This window comes from Canis lupus, chromosome 4 (genome assembly GCF_011100685.1).
Source record: "Canis lupus familiaris isolate Mischka breed German Shepherd chromosome 4, alternate assembly UU_Cfam_GSD_1.0, whole genome shotgun sequence".
Taxonomy (NCBI): domain Eukaryota; kingdom Metazoa; phylum Chordata; class Mammalia; order Carnivora; family Canidae; genus Canis; species Canis lupus.
The window spans coordinates 55,891,685-55,911,931 of NC_049225.1; the positions used below are offsets into that span (position 1 = coordinate 55,891,685).

The window sequence follows — 20,247 nt, forward strand, 5'->3', positions numbered from 1 at the left end:
CCTATCACCCTACTCCACAGTCCCTTTCCCTTCAGCAAATGGAGAGGGGAATCTAAGATCTACCCAAAACCCACTTCATCACCGATTTACTAGGCTGCTGGGCTAAGAGGCAGGACAGAGCGCAGTTAACAGCATGGCCTCAAGTCCATCTGAAGATGTTCTAACCACAGTCTACATCAAATAAGTAACCCACAAGGCCAGGTGATGTGGTTAAACAGGACCAACCTTTAGTTCAGCTTGTAGCTTGATAAGAATTAACCCAGTCACACAGGAATGAGGGCCATACAAGTAGGTTTGTGATCAAGGCAAAAAGGCAATTTACATGGGAGATCGCAGAGTCAGACTAAATCTCTCATTTGGAGGTTCGTGACAGCTGCCGGCTCACAGATTTAACAGCTTAAATGAGTCTCTTCCCCCTTTACCTTCTACTCAGCTGGAGTTCCTGAGTAGATGCCTGTATGAAAAACCCTCACCTCACAGCTGTGGAAACTAGGATCAGGGAGCAAGCAGGCTTGCAATACCACTCAGAGGAGAGGGGGAGTCTTGGTTTAAATGCAGGTTCCTGGATTCCCTCGAGCTCCAGGAATCAGTTTGGTGAGGAAGACAGAGCTTGGGCACCTGCAGTTTTAGCAAGTTTCCTATGCAAGGCTGATGCCAGTTAATGTTTGAGAACTGAGCTGCCAGGGATGAGTGTGCCCGGGAAGGAACCCTGGTCTTTGACCCACAGTCCAGGGTCTCATGTTTGCAGACAGGAATTAACTGGCTCACAAGAGCAGGAGGTAGCACAATTTCATGACATGCACACACAGCAGCCACAGGAGGGGTGCATGAGGAGCACCACCCCTCCATTTACCCACCATCCCAATCTCCAGCATCAGGAACCAAGACTCGTCAGGCCAAGAAGCCACGAGCTGTCTTGACAGATGTGAAGTCACAAAAGATCAGTCTGGGCTGGGCTCGGGGTCAGTTTCACAATGAGCTCCAAATTATGGCTCTGCCAGGAGAACGAAGGCTCTTGAAGGGTAACTGTTTGCCTGCCTCCTCCTGTAGAGCCAAATGGTCTCCAGTCTCTCAGACTAAGCCTATTCTCTGCTCACCAATGGCCCTGAGGCTGGATCCCCTATACAACAGTAGCTACCACTTACTAAGCATTCACCTCAAGCTTCCTGCTGCAGGCTTTCTGTGCATCCTCACAATGGTGGAAATACTATCCCAGTTTCAGAGACAAGTGGCTAGCCAAAGGTCACAAAGTGAGAAGGTATCTGACCCTAAGGATGGGAAGTCCCAGGCTACCCTAGACCTCTTTCAGCACTGTAAGAGACAAACATTAGGTTCTTTAGGTCCCCAAAGGGCTCCAGCTTAAGCCTGCAGGCCCAACAGGGGACTGAGGCCACCAGCACCTAAATCCACTTCTCCCTCATTAGTTTACCTGCCTGCTGGGTACTCAGCATAAGGGAAGAAGGGCAAAGCACAGTCAGGAATCAAAGCACTGTTTATTGAAAGGCAATGCTCTAGGGCCACCTGCACCCCCAAAGCCTGAGCTCTAGCCAGCACCAAGCCCAGGAGGATTTTGCCTCCTCCAGCATATCTGAAAGGATGGAGGAAACTGTGAACACTTTATAGGACAAAGGACAGGCAGGAGAGGGGAAAAGGAGGTGGAAAAAGAAGGGACTTTGTATAGGCCCTGCTGTAGGATACAGAGGAGAGCTGAAAGGAGCATACACCACCCATCCAGGCAAACAATCTTTCCTTACCCTTGCAAATCAGGGCTGATGAGCTTGTATGACACTTCCTTACCGATTGCTGTGTCTAAGTCCCAAATAGTCTGACGTAGGAAGGGCAGATGTGATTTTCTCCGTATCACAGAACATAGAACTGACTTGTTCCAAAAATATCAAATTTTTTTTTTGAGACCCCAGCCCAGAGTTCCTACCACCCTACTCCAACACCTGACTAGTGGTAACTGGGCTATTGAGGGGTCTGTGTGCCAGGCACTGGGGAAGCAGTGATTAATAAGACAGTTCGTACCCTTTGAGGGCTCAGCTTATACAAGGGCTTGAATCTTAAACTCCACATGAGACTGCTTGGTCCTGACTGCCCAAGATGCTGAACTGAGGATCTCGGGCAGTAAATGGGCTCAAGAAAAGCCTAAGACCAATTACCAATGTCTGCGGTGGGCATCCCATTTGGCAAGGATTGAAAAATGTTCTTAACAACAATGTACTATGTACTGTGGAAACAGAAATCAGTTAAGACTGCCAAGGATTTAGAGCCCATGAAACTAGTAGCAGATGCTGAGAGCAGACGTGGGTGTGATGGGGTCAATGCTCTTTCCCTCCAAAGGCTGCTCTGTCCCTATCTCAGAAAAGATCTGCAACCCTTAAGTTGCAACCCTTAGGTTAGGCCTGGGCTCTTCTGGAGGGATTAAGGCAAGCTCCACAAGTGAGAAATTATGGGACAGGTACTTCTGTGGAAAGAGCACTGGGCCAGGAGTCAGGAAAACTGCTGACCTCACACCCAGCATCAGGGTGGTGCGAGGGTTAAGAGCCTGGACTCCAACAGCTCTTCTATCTTGGTGACTCTGGGTTTCTGTAAATGAGAATAGTTCCTATACTAACAGGACTGTGAGGACCGACCTGAGTTGCTATTTGTAAAGTGCCTGGAAAAACACCTAGCACGCGGTAAGCACTCCTATTTGTTAGCAATTATCTTGGAACTTTAGAGGTATCCGAGCAGGCTTGTATCCGAGCAGGCTTCATTACTGGTTTGTCTCATTACAAAGCATGCCTGTACAACTTTAGTTGTTTTATTTTTCATAAAGGAATGCCCCGATGAATTCAATAAAATTGACTGCAGAAAAGATTTTTTTTTAAAAAAGGCCACTAACAAATTGTCCACCCCACCCCAAGCTGTTTCTGAGGTAAGCCTCCTATTAGGTACTTAGTCCTGCTCAGTGCCCCCACCCTTCCCAGAACCATGCTTTATGCTCTATCTTAAAGAGCTCATCAGCAAAGCAGAGCAGATGGGAGGGCCTGTTTTCTGGAAATTTAGAGCATTTCTGGGCAACACCTCCTCCATTTGGGCAGGCTTTCCTGGCCTTCTGAGGGCTCAGGGTGTGTCAACGGCTGGCCCATGTGGGGGAGTAAAGAGAGCTGAAGGCTTGTTGTCTGGAGGACCAGAACGGCAGCGTGTACACGAGATCAGCCTTGGGGGCTGGTACTACTAGACCTAGTCCTCTTCTAATCTACATTCCTGTAGAACCAACCATGCAAAGGGGCTGCCGTTTCTCTTCCCTTGAAAGAATAAAGCAGAATAAAAAGAGACCAGCACAGGAATCATGATTCCCTTAGTGCCATGTGGGAGACTCTGGCCAAGAGATGGTCTGAGTTTTCTATAAAATGAGAAGTAACCAGATGGTTTCCAAGGCCCCTTCAGATTCTGGTCTTCCTCTAGGATCTCCAAAGAGCTACCACCTTAGAGGGGCAATGGCAGTGATGATGCAAATCAGGGGGTGGGACAGAGAACGCCTAGAATGGCAGAGAACATTCCAGAACAACTCAGAGCCAGCTGCTCAAAGGGAACTTGAGCAGCCTCTGCACTCCCAGCCAGCAGTCCAGTATTTCCAGGCTACCACTGCCCTCAACCGCTTTCCCCATGCCTGGCAAGAGGACCTCCAGCTTAGGGGACAAACTGCTGTGCTCATGGCTCCTGGAAAGACTGACTGAGTTAAGTATCTTAAAAAAAAAAAAGTTTCTGGAGCTACCACTGAGCCCTTACTATGAACTGTCACTGTGCTAAGTGCCTCCCTTGCAATATCTTAATAGGAAGACTGGATGCTTATCTTTTCCTTATTAGTTGTGATTTAAAGGAAAAAAACAAACAAATTGGCTTTACCAGTTTTTAACTCTGATCCTGAGTATGTCCCTTAATCACCATAAGCCTATGGAGAAGGAATTTCTCTGTAAGAAGGGGCCAACTACCACCCACCTCAAGGGCACATGTGAGATATGAAATTAAGAAATGTTTTGTAAAGTCTTCTAAAATCCATCCCAAAGGTAGTACCAACTCTTACAATCCAAGGACTTGATGAGTAAGACTAGACCCTAGGATAAACCAATGGATGGTGGCTTAGAATCTTCAGTTTTGGCAGGTGCCACCCTGGACAGTATCCTACCTCAGGGCAATAGAACTCCCAAAAGAGTGCAAACCAAGTCACCCCCTCATTCCCTAGATAGGCCACTCCCAGCCTGTGGAGACTTGGCTCAGCACTCCTGAGTGCCACAGTAATGGGGGAGAAGGCCAGCTGCCCTGGGTTCTCAGTCTTCAAAACCTCAATCATCAAAAATCCAGTCCCCTTAACCTGAGGGCTAATCCAAGGTCTGCTGCTCATCCCCAACTGCCCTACGAAGGGGTAGGGAGTGGCCAGAAATATGTAAATGATACACTTAGAAAGGAGTCCCATTTTACAGTCTGAAAAACCAAAGCACAATTTCTTGTGGGAGAGAGGGAAGAAAAAATTGAAACCAAGCTCCTACAAATCTCAGAATTGCTAAGGAATGAGGTTCTTGCCACAGAAGTGGCCTGATGTGAAGCATATACATCTGTGCAATCGCATGGCGGCGGGGGGGGGGGGGGGGGGGGCTGTTTAGCAAAAAGTTATTTTAGAAATTTCTAAGTCTGAACCTCATCTAGGTCAAATTATATCCCTTTCCATGCCAACTCTGACCTAGTTGTCTCTTCTCTACCGGGGATGTACTATGGGCTTGGGAGAACCCCAGAACAAACCCAAGTGAAAGCCTCTGTCCATCCCACAGTTTTTTTGTCTTCTGGCTAGCTGCAAACCCAAACAGTAAGCTCTTGGGGGGCAGAGAAGTATGGCAGAAAGAGCACTATCCTGGGGATCAGCGTACTTGTGTTTTAAACCTGCTGTCCCATATGGCAGCCCCAGTCAATAGCATTCCCTACGTGGGCCTGGTTTCCTCGGCAAAGTACGTACGAGGTGTGTGTGGGCATGGACACATGATGTGCATAAATTCTGGAGTGGGTTCAATGGGCTCAAGGCAACTCCAGGTGCCTGCAGGGGGCAGTGAAGGAGTGGAGGATTCAGAGGCAGCACAGGTTGGGGGGGGGGGGGTTGTGTGCCAGCAGTGATGCAACACTGGCCAGCTCCTTAACCTTTCTCATCAGGAAAATGCTACCTTCATTACCAAGGGCTGCTTTGAGGATTACCAGCAGGTAAGTGTCCTTGAAAGCATATGTTTCTAAGTGTGTGTGTGTGTGTGTGTGTGTGCGTGCGCGCGTGCAGATACAGATAAGATACTATGATCCCATTTTTTAAAAAAGTATGCATATGTATATACACTCACAATCAAAAAAAGTATAGAACTGTGCTGTCCAGGGCAGCCTGGCTGGCTGAGCGGTTTAGCGCCACCTTCAGCCCTGGGTGTGATCCTGGAGACCCAGGATCGGGTCCTGTGTTGGGCTCCCTACATGGAGCCTGCTTCTGCCTGTGTCTGTGCACCCCCCCCTCTCTTTCTCTCTCTCTCTGCCTGTCTCTCATGAATGAATAAATAAAAATAAAATCTTAAAAAAAAAAAAAAAGAAATGTGCTGTCCAATACAAGAGTCACTAGATACATGTGGATATTGAGTTCTTATCTTATAAGGTGGTTGGTAGTCCAAACGGAGAAATACTTTATTTATTTATTTATTTTTAAAGATTTTATTTATTTATTCATGAGAAACAGAGAGAGAGAGAGAGAGAGAGGGAGGCAGAGACACAGGCAGAGGGAGAATCAGGCTCCACACAGGGAGGCCGACGTGGGACTTGATCCTGGGTCTCCAGGATCACGCCCTGGGCTGAAGGTGGTGCTAAACCACTGAGCCACCCAGGAAATGCTTTAAATGTAAAAGACATACCAGATTTCAGACTTAGTACAAAGAATACAAACTATTTCACTAGTAATTTTTATGTTAATTATATGTTGAAATAACAATCTCTCTGAATATCTTGGGCTGTATCATTTAAATTGATTTCACCTGTCTTTACTTTTTTAAAACTATGGCTACTAAAAAATTTAAAACTACATATAGCCTGTGTTGTATTTCTATTAGGCAACACTAGTCTAAAAGGATGTGGTTGCTTAGTACTGTTTATGGTAGTTAGTGGACATTTTTCTACAATGAATTGGTGTTTAAATAAGTTGAAAAGATTTCCCCTACAAAAGAGGTTAAAAAGCCCAACACATAACAGTATTTCGCATCCCCTTTGGGAAGAGCCAGAGAGCCTCCCAATGCCTGTAAAGAGCCACCTCCCTGGCCACAACGGGCTCAGAGGCCATGCCTGAGAAACCACAAGGTCAGCATGGCTCTTTCCAGAAGCTGCAGGTGGCTTAACAGAGCTGAAGAGGAACATCTCTGGGGAATAAAAGGTCAGGGCTCCTCTGTGAGATGATTAGTTCCAGGGCCTGGCTCGCACCCACTAAAGGTGGCCAGGGGACAGAACTGGGAAGTCCAGGCTGGAGCACCAGGGTCCTATATAGATTCCTGCTGCCTGGAGATTTGTACAGGTCCTCTCTCTCCCAGAAACAGTTTTCCAGGTAGAGTATGTATACTTCCGTGGTGAAGAATGCAAAGCTAGATGTTAAGTATTGTGAGGAACTCTGTAGTCAGCGTGCCAGGAGCCGAAATCCATCTTCTTACTTAATACTAATACTGCATAGCCTTAAGCAAATTACTGAACTTCTCTGAACTCTTCTGTTTTCTCATCCATAAAATGAGGATCAGAACTGTAGCTAGTTCCCATAGGGTATTTGTGAAAATAAATGAGATAGTGTGGTAGCTCAGAAGTTTGATAATCATCTTGGAAGTGGAGGGTCTGGGGCAGTCTGGCCTGGCTCCCTAGGGCATCTGTCCTCAAGGGAAGCTACCCATGAGGCAGATTCTAGGACACCTGGCTAAGCCCAGGGACATAATAAAGGCACATTAGATTAATGACAGATAAACAATGAATTCTATAAGCCTTCTTACAAGTTACGAGAAAGGAAGGTCCAGCCAGGAGAAGTGAGGGAGCAGAGCTGAAAACAGAACTTGGATCCACAGGTATCAGCTTGCTCTGACCCCACCCTGAAGATCTTACCTGAAATTAAAAAGCCACTGTAGTTTCTGACAAGAAGTGTGACACTGAGAGCCCATGTCAGGCCATTCCCCATCCGTAGGCCCCACCATCCTTGCCCCAGCTCCTGCTGGTGGCCGCATGCTATTTACCCACACTGTCACTCCACCTCTACCCTGGGGCATGGAGCTTGAGATAGGCTAGGGGAAACCACCTAACAGGGAAACTCCAATATTCTCCTGGCCCTGGGGCCAAGAGACCCAAAACCAGAGAAAACATCTGCCTGCCTCAGGCCATCCTCTTATTAATGGGCACAATACAACAATAAATTCAGCTTCTGGACAGACAGGAGGAAGTAAGAAACAGCAATCAGAAAACTTCCTCTTTAAGTGGCCTAGTCTCAAAGGAAAACAGTAAGGTAAAAAAAAATTGGGCCCAGTAACCATGCCATTATTCACTCCTTTCCATCTCTTTCCCAGACTACTGTAGAAGTCTCCAAGGGATCTATCTCCCTGCCCTCCACGCCAGTCCATTCTGCATAGCACCAAGTAACTCTCAAGCAGAAATGCTCTCTCTCTCTCTCAATGCTTTCGAACAGGATCCAAACTCCCTAAGTGGGCCTCCCGAGGCCGCTCGATTCTGAGTTTTTGGGCCCCTCACCTTTTTTTTTTTTTTTTTTTGGAATTTATCTATTCATGAGAGACAGAGAAAGGCAGAGACATAGGCAGAGGAAGAAGAAGCAGCGAGCTTCCTAAGGGGAGCCCAATGTGGGACTCGATCCCAGGACCCCAGGATCACGACCTGAGCCAAAGGCAGACACTCAACCACCGAGCCACCCAGTTGTCCCTGGGCCCCTCACCTCTTATCCATCCACACAGGCCTCTTGGTACGTTCCTTGCAGAATTCTGAACTCATTAACATAACACGTAGTACTTGCTGTTCCTCCAGGCAAGAATGCTCACCACCATGCTTCTTTCTCATCAATCTCATCTCGGCTCATCCTGAGATACCTTCCCTGACAGTATCTGAAGTTGTCCCCAGCCACATATCCCCACTACTCTAGCACACTGACTTTGTTTCTCTCACAGCACTTACCACTATAAGCAGCTGCCATGTAGTATTAAAGATGGCTGCAAACTGCACTCCTCTCATTGAAAGGCAGGGCCCATGATCCCTTCCCTTCATTCTCAGCAGACTCTGTGCCCTCTATCATCACACCATGCTATAAGTGATGTTGTGCTAGTGCTCAGGCCCAGGACCTTAGTATATTGACAGCATCTACTTCCTGTCTCTTGGAAAAAACTCTGGGAGCACTAAGCCACTCACAGTAAGTCCTACTACTCTGAAACTACCAGATTGGAGAGGGTACCTGAGGGCACTCTAGTTCAGCTGAACTCAGCCTTCCAGCCATCCCTGCCAAGGTACCAAAAATACGAGTGAAACTTGGTGGGCCCTCCAGACCAGGCCTGTGCTACCTCTATCATTGCCATATAGAAAAGAAATCACCTGGCTGAGACCTGTCCTAATCCTGACCCACACACGAATCAGTGAACAAAATGGTGTTGTTTTTTTTTTTTTTTTTTAATCTTACTCTAAGTTTGGGGTGATTGGTTAGGCAGCAATAGATAGCAAGAACTACCTTGTTGGTTTACTGTGTCTCCCCACTAGAATGCCAACTACAAGGGCAGCTCCCTTGTCTTGTTCCCAGCAGTATTCCCACAGTCTCATACTTAGGTTTCTCAAATGTGTTGAATGATTTTCACTTTGGTGGTAGCCAAGTTAGTTCCTTTCATACAAACAAGGGTTAGGCTCAAGCCCTTGTGCTCTTGATTAGCCTGAGTCTGAATAGTTTCTTGAGATGGGTCAGCTTCCCTTCCACTGAGCTGGTCAATACTTTGACCCTGGACTCCACAAGACATAGGTTCTAAATCTGAGAGCCAGAAGCGGAGGGGTGGTCTCAACGCAACCCAGTGTAACCACGTACAGGATGGCAGAATCTTCTCAATGACATTTTCATCAATAGATGAGCCACTAGTTTACACACTGAGACGGGTACCCATAACCTTTTGGGGCAGCTCATCTTAGCCCAGCATTTTCCAAAGGCCTAAGGCAGAAAGAATGTCTCATGCCTTGGTAGAAGAATCCCAAAGCCTTGGCCAACCTCTCAGATATAACACTAAAGCTAGTCCAACCAGGTGGGGGAAAACAATTCCCCCTAAATGAAATCTTTCTCAACACACTGCAGTCTTCATCTCCAATTTGATACACCAAACTTAACCCTAGCAGGAAAGAACCTTGAAAGCCTTTCTGGTTTACCCACTTTCATTTAGAGAAGAGGAAAAGGAAGTCTAAGCAAGCTCAGTAAGTCGCCCTAAGTGTCTTAGCAAGTGAACCAAACAGCTAAGACTAGAAGGCTGGTCTCTAGTTTCCTGCCCAGAGTTCTCTGTCCTAGCCCTAGTACAGGGCTCACACCAACAATGGTAGGAGGAACAAGCCTGCCTTGAGGAAGTTTCTCTCCAGTGTCTCTACCCCTAGAGAGAATTCAATGCTCCAAAGACACGGACCTACTCAGGATTTTTTCCCTTTTCGTCTGAGAACTAGTAATACCTGTCCTACTCACTCTCCCATCTATGGTGTTTGAGCTGGAAGGGGCCTTAGAGATTGAGATCAAAGATGCCATACCCATTTTACAGATGTGGGAGGGGAGTGAAGTCTCAATGGGACCTAACATAAGCCAGTTTCCCCATCTCTTAGCTCTCACACAGCTCTGGGGCCTAAGGCCACAATGCCTAGTGGTGTCCAGTCTAGTCTCCCCATAGGGAAGGAATCCCTTCTAGGGGCTCCAATTCCTGCCACAGACCTTAAAGTCCCCCCCCCCCTCCCCTAACTCTTCCCATAAGGATGCTCCTCAGCTTGCAGGCTGGACAGACTGCTATTCTCTCTTTGTATGATCAAACATACAAAGTCTGGGCCCACGGGACACATGCTGGTGTCCAAGTCTAACGTGAGGTAGGTACTGTCACTGGACAGCACTCATAAAGGAAGAGATTCAGCAAGGCCAGCTCCTCTCATTTTTTTCTGTAACAGTTTTACTGATATCATTCACATATCATGCTATTCATCCAAAATATAAAATTTAAAGTTTTGTTTGTTTTTGCATATTCATACTGAGTCTGTTCTCTTAGAGAGAAGCTGCAAATTTCAAGGTTTCCAGATAAATTTTCGTGGAAGGGGGGAGTGGGCGCTTGGGTAGGTCAATTGGTTGGGCATCTGACTCTTGATTTCAGCTCAGGCTCAGGCCATGATCTCAGGGTTGTGGGATCGGGCCTCATGTCAGGCTTTGTGTTCAGCATGGAACCGACTGGTCCCAGTCCCTCTGTTCTTCCCCCCACTTTCATACACGCACTCCCTCTAAAATAGATGAATAAAATCTTGAAAACAAAAAAACCTGTCAGTTGGCTGGAACGGACCTGAGGATGTAAGGTGAGGGATGCCAATTTTGACTTCTGCCTTTCAGGATGTAAGCCCCATCATGACAGCCCCTAAATTACCTACCCCTTCATTTCAGGGCCTGACACCTACAAGCACTCAAGAATTTCTGAATAAGGGGCACCTGGGTGGCTCAGTGGTTGAGCATCTGCCTTTGGCTCGGGTCCCCAGGATCAAGTCCGCCATCGGCTCCTTGTAGGGAGTCTGCTTCTCCCTCTGCCTATGTCTCTGCCTCTCTCTGTAGGTCTCTCATGAATAAATAAAATCTTAAAAAAAAAAAAAAGAAGAATTTCTGAACAAATCTGGGCAAATACTTTTGCAAATCTGCAGCTGCACACCCGTATAGCAAATCACCATCCAACCTGTTTAAAATATTATTACCATATCAAGAAACTCAGTACACCTCACGAGCAGCTGAATCTATTTGGGGGCACTGTTGAAAGTTTTTTCTTGACCCTCTATCCCCCATTTGCTCTCAGAGCTTTACCCACAGGGACACAGGAAGGAGGTCTATTCAAACTGTATTTCAGAACAGCCAGCATTTCCACCCACCCCAAGCTTTGATTCTTTGGGCAAAATAATTCTAGTTCCTTCAACCATTCCCTCCTCACAGAAAGGTGCATGCATCTCAGCAAGCTACCTCCTCTGTGTGTTCCTAATTTCCTGTCTCCCTCCCACATTCTCTAGCAGCAGCGTCTGGCTCCCCACACCCAAGAACCTTGCTCTCACCACGTCCAAACTCTACCCCTACATTCAGCACCACTTTGGGGAAAACCTAAGCCAGGCTATTCCATGCACATAATCAATACCTCTTCCTCAAGCTGCTGTTAATGCATACATTTAAAACCGGAAAAGCAGAGACCTCCACTCCCCCAAACAAACCCAAAGCTGGAGAAAGACATCAAAGACGGAATAAGAGCATTTCACTTCAAGGCACCTGAGCCTAGTGCATTCCTAAGCACCACACTCTAGGCCTCTTGCTGCAGAATTATAGCCCCCAGCGACTCCTTATGCACCCCTCTACTGTACAGTTCCCTGACAGCACATGACTAAACAGAAGGGATCAAGGGGCAGAGGATCCAGGAAGACAGAGAAAGGCTGGCTTTGGCACCTGACCTCTGTTAACAAATGAAGACATGGGTCAAAACCAAGTCCTCAATACTCTCAGAACTATCACTTCTTACTGTTTGCCAGGCTCCGGCTGAGTTCTCATGTTCATCTACCTCATTTTCAACAAGGACTCCAACGCCTGACTACTCTAGATATAATTCCATTTACTGAAGCCTGTAAGTTACCAACCTGTCCAAGGGCACTCAGTTGCTAAGTGGCTGGGGCTAACTCAAACTATGCCCGACTGACTCCAAAGTCCCTGTTCAATTACCCCATTCTACTTCTTCCTCCAGAGGTGGAGTGCAAACAGAACTGAAGTAGAAGGCAAGAGGACTGGGTTCAAGTCTCAGCCTCTCTTTGAACTGTGATCCTGAGCAACTATTTCCTTTCTAGGTCTGAAGTACGTAACCTATGATCAAGGGGCTTAGAGTCAATGACCCCTATGGTCCCTTCCAGCTCAAAATACTCCTTCCTCTCAAAAAGAAGGGAGACGCACCTGGGTGGCACAGTAGGCCGAGTGCCCACTTTTGGTTTCAGCTCAGGTCATGATCTCAGGCTTGTGGGATCAAACCCAAGGCAGCTCCACACTTAAGACTCAAACTCTCTGCTCCTCCCCTACCTCCTCTCCAAATCAATCAATCAATCAATCAAAAGAAGAAGGAAAAGGAAACCCCAGCCTGAGAGCACAGTAGTTGGGAACTGGGCCGGGGGAGCCGGATTATAGCCCCACATTCTCAGGGACTCACTATAGCAGTTTACCCGTGGGCAAAAGCAGAACCATTACTCTCAGCACAAGTATAAAACCCAAGTATAAAATCCACTGAATTAAGCACAAGTATAAAACCAACTGAATTAAGCTGAGGGGAGGTGGCTCTGATGGAAGGAAACCTTGGGCACATGGCTGGCTATCTGTGGAAAAGCCCAAAGGGCCAAGCTGCAAAGTGGCTTATAGCAGGCAGCCTGTGAGTCTCAAAGTCCTGCCACATGGGTGCCTCCCCTATTAGAAGTGAGAGTTGCCATGCCAGTCCACCTGTAAGCCTGTCCCCTGCTACTACTTCCAGGACTTCCTCCTCTTCATGCCTATGCTGCTACATCTGGGTGAAGGAGGCTGGTGGCTCTAAGCTCAAGCATGAGCTCAGTCAGCCTCGGCCAGTCCGTCAGGAACCCTACTTCTTCCAGCAACTGAGATGCATTCCAGCTAATGTGGCCTTCTGAAAGGTCAGAGAAATCTCATAAACTGGAGCTGCTCCCTATGCCTAAAGGATGACAGCTGATAATGGCCCAACACTTCAGGAATGACTTGGAAGTCTGCTCCCTTTTGTAATCTGGGAACCTTGCCCCAAAGGATCAGACAGGAAACCCCAAACCATCTACTTTTAAGATGTTCTCATGTGGCCAAAGTAATTTTTCAAAAGAAAAAATCTGACCATGCCACTCTCTCATTTAAAATCTTTTATGGCTTCTCACTGCTGTCCAGTTAAAATCATGATCTTTCTAAGTCATCTACACTATAGCCACAGGGAATTTACTCAATTCCCTGAACCCCTAGGGCCTTTGCTCCACCAAGAATGAGCTTTCTTTTCAGACTTTTTCTCAAAAGACTCTTACCCATCCTTCCCATTTCAAGTGATTTGTTACCCATTGCTTCCTCCACAAAGAATTCTCTGACCTAGGATTGAGTTGGATGCCTTTGATACACTCCTAGAGAACCCCATCCCTTTCTTATATGGTACCTTCCATAATGGACTGAGTGCATGTATTCCTTCCCAACACAGACTTTTGTTATCTACCGTGGCATTTTCTTTCTTTTTCTTAAAGAAAAGATTTTATTCATGTATTTCATAAAAGACACAGAGAGAGAGAGGCAGAGACGTAAGCAGAGGGAGAAGCAGGATCCCCATGGTAAGCCCTATGTGGGATTCAACCCCTGGACTCCAGGATCACGTCCTTAGCTGAAGGCAGACGCTCAACCACTGAGCCACCCAGGCATCTCTACTGTGGTATTTTCTATGCCAAACTCACAATGTGCTGCGTGATGCTGTCAAAGTATGAGATTCACCCATTCATTAATTAATTAAATGTTCACTGAACCACCTACTATGTGCCAGGCATATTGTAGATGCTGGGGATACAGCAGTAGCCAAATATTTTAGTCCCTGACTCAATGGTGATAAGAACTAAGAAGAAAAATGAAGGAGGCAGGTGGGATGGGGATACAGAGTACGGGATGGAGTCTTGCAATTTTATAGAGGGTGGTCTAGGGAGGCCTCTCCATCACAGTGTTCTTTAACAGGAACTTGAAGAATGTGACAGTGTGAGCCATGTGGCTATCTGGGGAAAGAGCATTCCAGAACCCAAACTCTGAAACAGAGTATACAACATACTCTAGGAGAGGCCAAGACCAATGTTGCTGGATGAGAAAAGCAGCGAAAGAGGTTAGAGCTTGGGGGGAATGGGTGGTATAGGGAGCCATACCAAGTGTAGATTACAGAATACTCTAAGGATTTGGGATTTTATTCCATGATGAGAGATCTTGAGGCAAGAGTGACAGGAGATCAGGTAGGAGGCTGCTTCAGCAATCTGGATGAGAAGTAACCGTCTGTGGATTAGGCTGGTAAAAGAGGAGGTGGTAAAAACTGTCTAACTTTGTATCCAGTTTTTAGGAACCAAAACGATGTACTGGTAAATTATACATGAGGTAACAAGGATGACCCCAAGACTCTTAGTCCAAGCAATTAGAAGGGTAGTTGCTTACTAATTTCTGAGTCTCATTTTCCTCATCTTTGAAGCAGGGATAAAAAGACTACTCACTTAGCAGATTATATGGGCTAGAACACAGCAGGCACCCAGTAAGTGGTAACTATGGTATCACTATTAACTTATCTTGGGATCACCAGGAACTTAAATAAACTGGTGCATGTGAAAATGAGAGGAAAAACCATACAGAGCCCAGGTGGATCATTTATCCAGATGGCTCCTGGCCACAGTGGGACTTCAGCTTCCCCCAAGCAGCTTGCAACTTCATTTTAAAGCAGAGAAAAGGCTACTTTGAGTTACTGGAAAGCATGTCTGGAGGGTCAGGTGGTTATCACAAGTATGGACAATTATTACAAAGTGCCCTATAAACACCTTCTCCAATGGATGGGGTCATCTGAGTTTACTAATAGTATCTCATACTGAGATGGAGAAGCCCCTCACTACACAGGACAGATTTATATGGCTGGCTTTACAAAATTCATCAATAAAGGCCCATACTCCTCACATTCCACACCTACAGCTTTGCCAGTCCAAAGGTGCAGCCAAGAAAGGTGCCACGTCAAGACTGTCCCCATGATTCTCAGAAAATCCCTCAGGGAGACATCCTAGGCTATCTGCCACAAGAAGTTGGCCAAATGGTTCTGGTAACTTCTGCAAATAGCGCTACTTGAAAATTAAGCTAACTCCTGATTATCCACCCTCATTTTAGAAAGTCATGAATAACCTGCCAGAAGGGGTCATTGAAACTACATATATCTGGCTTTGGAATGCATCTTCTGGAACATAAACCACTTATACCTGTGTGGGACATTTTAACTAATGAACGGTGCTACCTCATACTCACATTAATTTGATCCTCAAAACAACCTCAACATAGGGATTACTCCCATTCATAACTAAGAAAAAAGAGGTTAGCAAGCAAAGTCACCATGTGAGAGCAGAAGAGGTACTCTGCCAATGTTCTGATTCAAATCCTATCACCACCTATCGCTCTGCTCCCTCACCCTGCTCTTTCCTATGCTTTTATTAGGCAGGTTTTAAAACTTACTTCCTTTCATGAACCCCCAGCAAGGTAAGGCCATCCTCTCTCCTGACCACTCCCCACCAGGTAACTCTGGACCAGCCAGGGGTGTTTGTGAACCCAGAGTGAGGCACCTGTGAGCCCTCTGGAAGCCCCAACACCCTAATTACCCCCTTTGTAAGCTTGTCTTGGATTTTGCAAACAGGGGCACTCCCATCTGCCAAGCTCTCCATTTTAAAGAGGTTTCTGTGGTTTCAGGCCTGCTCCTCCTCCTCTCTCCGCCCGCCTCCCTTTGGGAGGGAATGAGTGCTGAGTAACAGCTCTAAAATGCTTACTCTAGCCTAGGTCCCACTGCAGACAGGGGGGTGGGTCGGCCAAGAGACTCCACCTCTCAGGAGGTTCAGGGTTTCAGACTGCAGAGACCATCCTATACCTCCCTAGTCCCCCAGCCTGTACATCAGCCCTAATAGGCATACTTCTCTCTCCCAAGCAGGCACTTACTTCCCAGGGAAGTATAAAAAACTCCCCACCCAAAGTTGAGGGGGTTGCCAGCCTCCCCCATCTCCCCCTTAGGGGGTCCTAATTGTGTGCTTTCCTTAGAAGAGGAGAAACTAATTTGAACTGCAAGAAAACAGCTTTAAATTCTCATTTATGGAGGCTAACCTAGCAGTTCTTAGCCAAGGGTACACAATATAAACAGTAATGGAGCTCATCGCTCCTGACAAGTAATTCCTTACAATAATTTAAAGGGATCAATTTCCTCAGTTGTCACCAAAATGTCTTCTTGAAACTGGTTCAAATCAGGATTCACACAAGATCCACACAATGCACTTTGACTGATGTCTCAACTCTCTTAAAAACTCATTTACTGATAATTTGTCCCACAGAATCTCTCACATTCAGAAACTAAAGGACTGCTACCTCATGGTCTATCAACTTGTTCCTCTATACCAACAGATCTAGGGCTCTATTAGGTTTGGGTCAATTCTTTGGGGGGCTGGAGTGGGGGGGCAGTTTTCACAGGCAACGCTGTGTACTTTCTATCTAGGCGCCTCAAGGTGCATAATGTCTACTTGCTCCATAGTGTCTGATAGCACCTCAAGTGATCTGCCTAGGTTCCTAAAGCCAGAAGTCTCTCTAGGCTATCACAAAACTTGGATTCAAAACTGAGTTCTTAACGGCTGTGGCCAATAGGAAAAAGAAAAAAACATATAAAAAACTCTGTTTTGGTTTCTTTCTTTTGTGTGGGGGAGTGGGGCGGGGCTATTGAAAAACTTTTTTTTTCGATACCAAAAATACTCTGAACACATTTAGAGTTAATCTGATTCCCTCATTTTCAGATGAAGAAACAGAGGCAGAGGAAGCATGGGGACCACAACGCTGGTCACCAACAGAATCAAAAGTGGAATGAACATGCTTAATAATGGTGGTCATTTATTGTAAAAATTTTTAAATAGCAATCATTGGATAGGTAGCACTTATTAGAGTGGTCTGTGCCTGGCACTCTGCTAAGGGCTTCATAAACATTACCTTCTTTAATTCTCACAACCCTTGCAACAGTAACTCATTATTCTCCTTTAGGGATGAGAAAATGGTGGCTCAGAGAGGCTGAGTAATTCACCCAAGATCGCACAGCAAGTTAGAAGCAAAGCTCAATATATACAAATATTAAATCATTAGTTGCCAATCTGAAACTAATAATCAATTATACCTCAAAAAAAAAAAAAAAAAAGGCAGCAGTAGCAGCAAAAGAAACAAAGCTGGGACTCAAAATTGCAGACTGTAGGATTCTATAGCAGAGCTCCTGCTTCCCACTTCTCATGGTGGGGAAGAAGAGGCCAGGGTCTGAAGTAGCTCTGATGCTATACTGAAAACTGATACCCCAGATCCACACAGATAACCCACCCTCGTGCAACTAGGAGGAACCTGGGAAAGGGCCTAACCCTAGTTAGAAAAGTAGAGAAAGAGAGTAGAGGTTTGTTGTTTGGGGCCAGCTGGGTGGAGTGGAGGATCCCTGGGGTTGCCCTGGGTTAGCTGGGATTATAACTCTATTTTGTGCCATCAGTCAGCTGCACTTCAAAGGAACACACACAAAACATAAATACTCAAGTCTGAGACCCTGCCGGACTTCTCCTTAAAGTCAAGAAGACTATATATACCAAGCTTACTTTTCTTATTACGTGAAGTTAGAGGTCCCATGCAGCCAACCCACTGACTCCCCTGCTGGGGTGGGCAGCTTGTGGTGATGACATTCTCAGGTCTCAACCCACTGCACGTGCACTGGCCACACAAACTTTTAGCTCAGCCACGGCCGTTCCCCACAGCCCTTGAGAGTACACGTGCACTCTACCAAAAGTAGTTTTTATGAAACGCAAATAAACAAATTAAAAAATATTTTTAAAACAGTCATCACACCACATTCCGAAGCAAAAATAGCCAATTCCTTGGGTCAGCAACCTTTAAGATTATCCACAATATGTCCTTCCTGTCTGGGGTAAGGAGAACTCCATTTTGAGGAGATGGATCCCATATATTTCATGGAATACTGACAATCCCAGAAAAGGAAAAGTACTGCATATCCTCCACCACCAACCCCATCTTACAGGTGGAGAAGATGGCAACCCAGGAAAAGTCCTGGAAAGCCCTACAGTCTCCCAGACATGGTATAACAGCTACTACATGTCAAGCATTGGGATATCACCACAGTGAATGCTGACAACAACCCTATGAAGCAGATAAATCTTAATTTACTCTCTATTAGACAAATGGTTAAGTTACTTGCCCAAGGAGGCACAGCCAGCAAGTGGGAGAGCTGGCATTTGAGCGAATGCTGTTTTAACCCCAGAACCTTTGCAGTGTATCGTTTCTCACCCTGCTTCTCTCATACTCAGTAGTTGTGGCTAGAATAAGGGAAAAAAAATTAAAGGTCTTCAAAATATTCTAGGAGAACGTAAGTCCTGACTTAAGAATGGGGGGGGGGGGGAGATACTGGAAAACATCTTTTATTACTAGTTACTGCATGTGTCCCTTAAAGCACTAAAACACTAGCATCCGAGCCAAAAGGAGGGCTAAAAATAGGCATTTGCAGCAAGCTCTGGAAAGCTTTTAGCTTGCTTATGAGGCACTCATTTCTGTGGACTCCCAAAAACATATGCATCACAGAACACAAAAATTCCCAAGACCACACTGCCACTCCATTGGTGTCACATTTAAACTTGTCTAAGTTGCAAATAAAATCAGGACTTGAAAAACTGCCTTAGCAGTCGATGTAGACTCTCCAAAGAAAGGGCCACCAACTAACCTTACCAGACAGAGAGTTCAATCACAAAATTCTCCCTCAAAAAGCATCCAGGCCCTAATAACAGGCTTAAGCAAAGCAGCTACCGGATTAATTGAGAGTTAAGTCTGTCAAAGACTAGTCCAAAGGTTCAAAAACCAACGAGCAGACTAGACGCTTTCTTGCCTTAAGACTCCTGAAAAACAAAAACAGAGCAAAACTACTAGGCTCAGAATTTTGCTTTGGGCACTTAAAGCAAGTTGGCTTCTCCACTCCAGGGAAAGGCGAGATGCCAGCCAAGCTGTCTTCTTCCCACGATCAATAACCCCAGTGACGCACCCTATCAAGGGTGCACTGCACTTGCACAAAATGCCAGCTCAGGCACCCAATACCTCCTGATGTCACGGCTGATTTAAAACCCACAAGGCAGGTTCACCATTAGCTAAGCAGCAGCAGCAGCCAGGGTGAGTAGCCCCATTTAAACTTCTGAGGAGTGCTCTCTCCTGGGGATGATTATACCCCTTTGAGTTTAAAGACGGGGGAAGGACCAAAGAGTGTTTTAAAGTTGATTTCCCTCCCTCTGTGGGTGGATCAGGAGGGATACGCAAGAAAATGGAGGTTTCGGCACTGCCCTTTGCATAAGAGGGTTCTGGAAGGCAAAGGGGGGAAGGGGAGAGGGCAGAAGGAAGAGAGAACACGGTCTGAGGTATCATTAGTAAACGTCAATGTCCCCTCCTCCAAATGAAGCAACCTTCAAAGAAATAAAAATTGCAACATGCTATTTTCAGAATTGGCTGTTCTGGTTTCCCTAGGACTACGAGAAGATTCTAATCCCCACCTCGAATGCGAAGGCCTTAATCAGCTCCCTCTTCAACCTCCACCAGTCCCCCTCGGCCAGCGGCTGCAGAAGGGGAGGAGTTCAGCCCCGCAGGCCCCCCGCTGTAGCCACAGGCCGGTTTCGCTCCGGATCCACTTCCAAAGGGAAGCCGAGCGCGCCCCCCGCCCAAGCCGGCCACCGAGGCCCGGCCGGCCTCCGGGTTCCGCACCGCCTTCCCCCGCCCGCCCCCGCGCTGACACGGCTCCGCGGCGATCTCCGAGGGCCCGGGGCCGCAGGGCCGAAGCCGCGAGCCGCAGAGGCAGGGCGCGGGCAGCGCGGCGGCGGTCACATGCCGCTGCCCGCGCGGGGAGGCACCACGCTGTCCCGGCTGCGGAGGAATGCCGGGAAGGGGGGCCGCGCACACGCACCCCCGCGGCCCCCGCGCACACGCACCCCCGCGGCCCCCGCGCACACGCACCCCCGCGGCCCCCGCGCACACGCACCCCCGCGCCGCCGCCGCCGCCGCCGCCCGCACCCGCCTTCCACCCCGAACGCACAGGCCCAGCGGCCGCGAGCAGCCCGCGGGCCGGCGGCGCGGCGCATGGCGCCCAACTGTCACCCGCCCGCCCGGCGCGGCCACTCCCTCCCCCGCCGCCGCACGCC

At 47.2% G+C, this 20,247-nt stretch overlaps 1 protein-coding gene across 4 annotated transcripts in view; it reads right to left on the minus strand.

Moving 5' to 3' along the window:
- Positions 1-20,247, minus strand: part of LARP1 (La ribonucleoprotein 1, translational regulator) — an 84,594-nt gene that overhangs the window by 33,654 nt on the left and 30,693 nt on the right. The gene's annotated exons all lie outside the window — the stretch shown is intronic.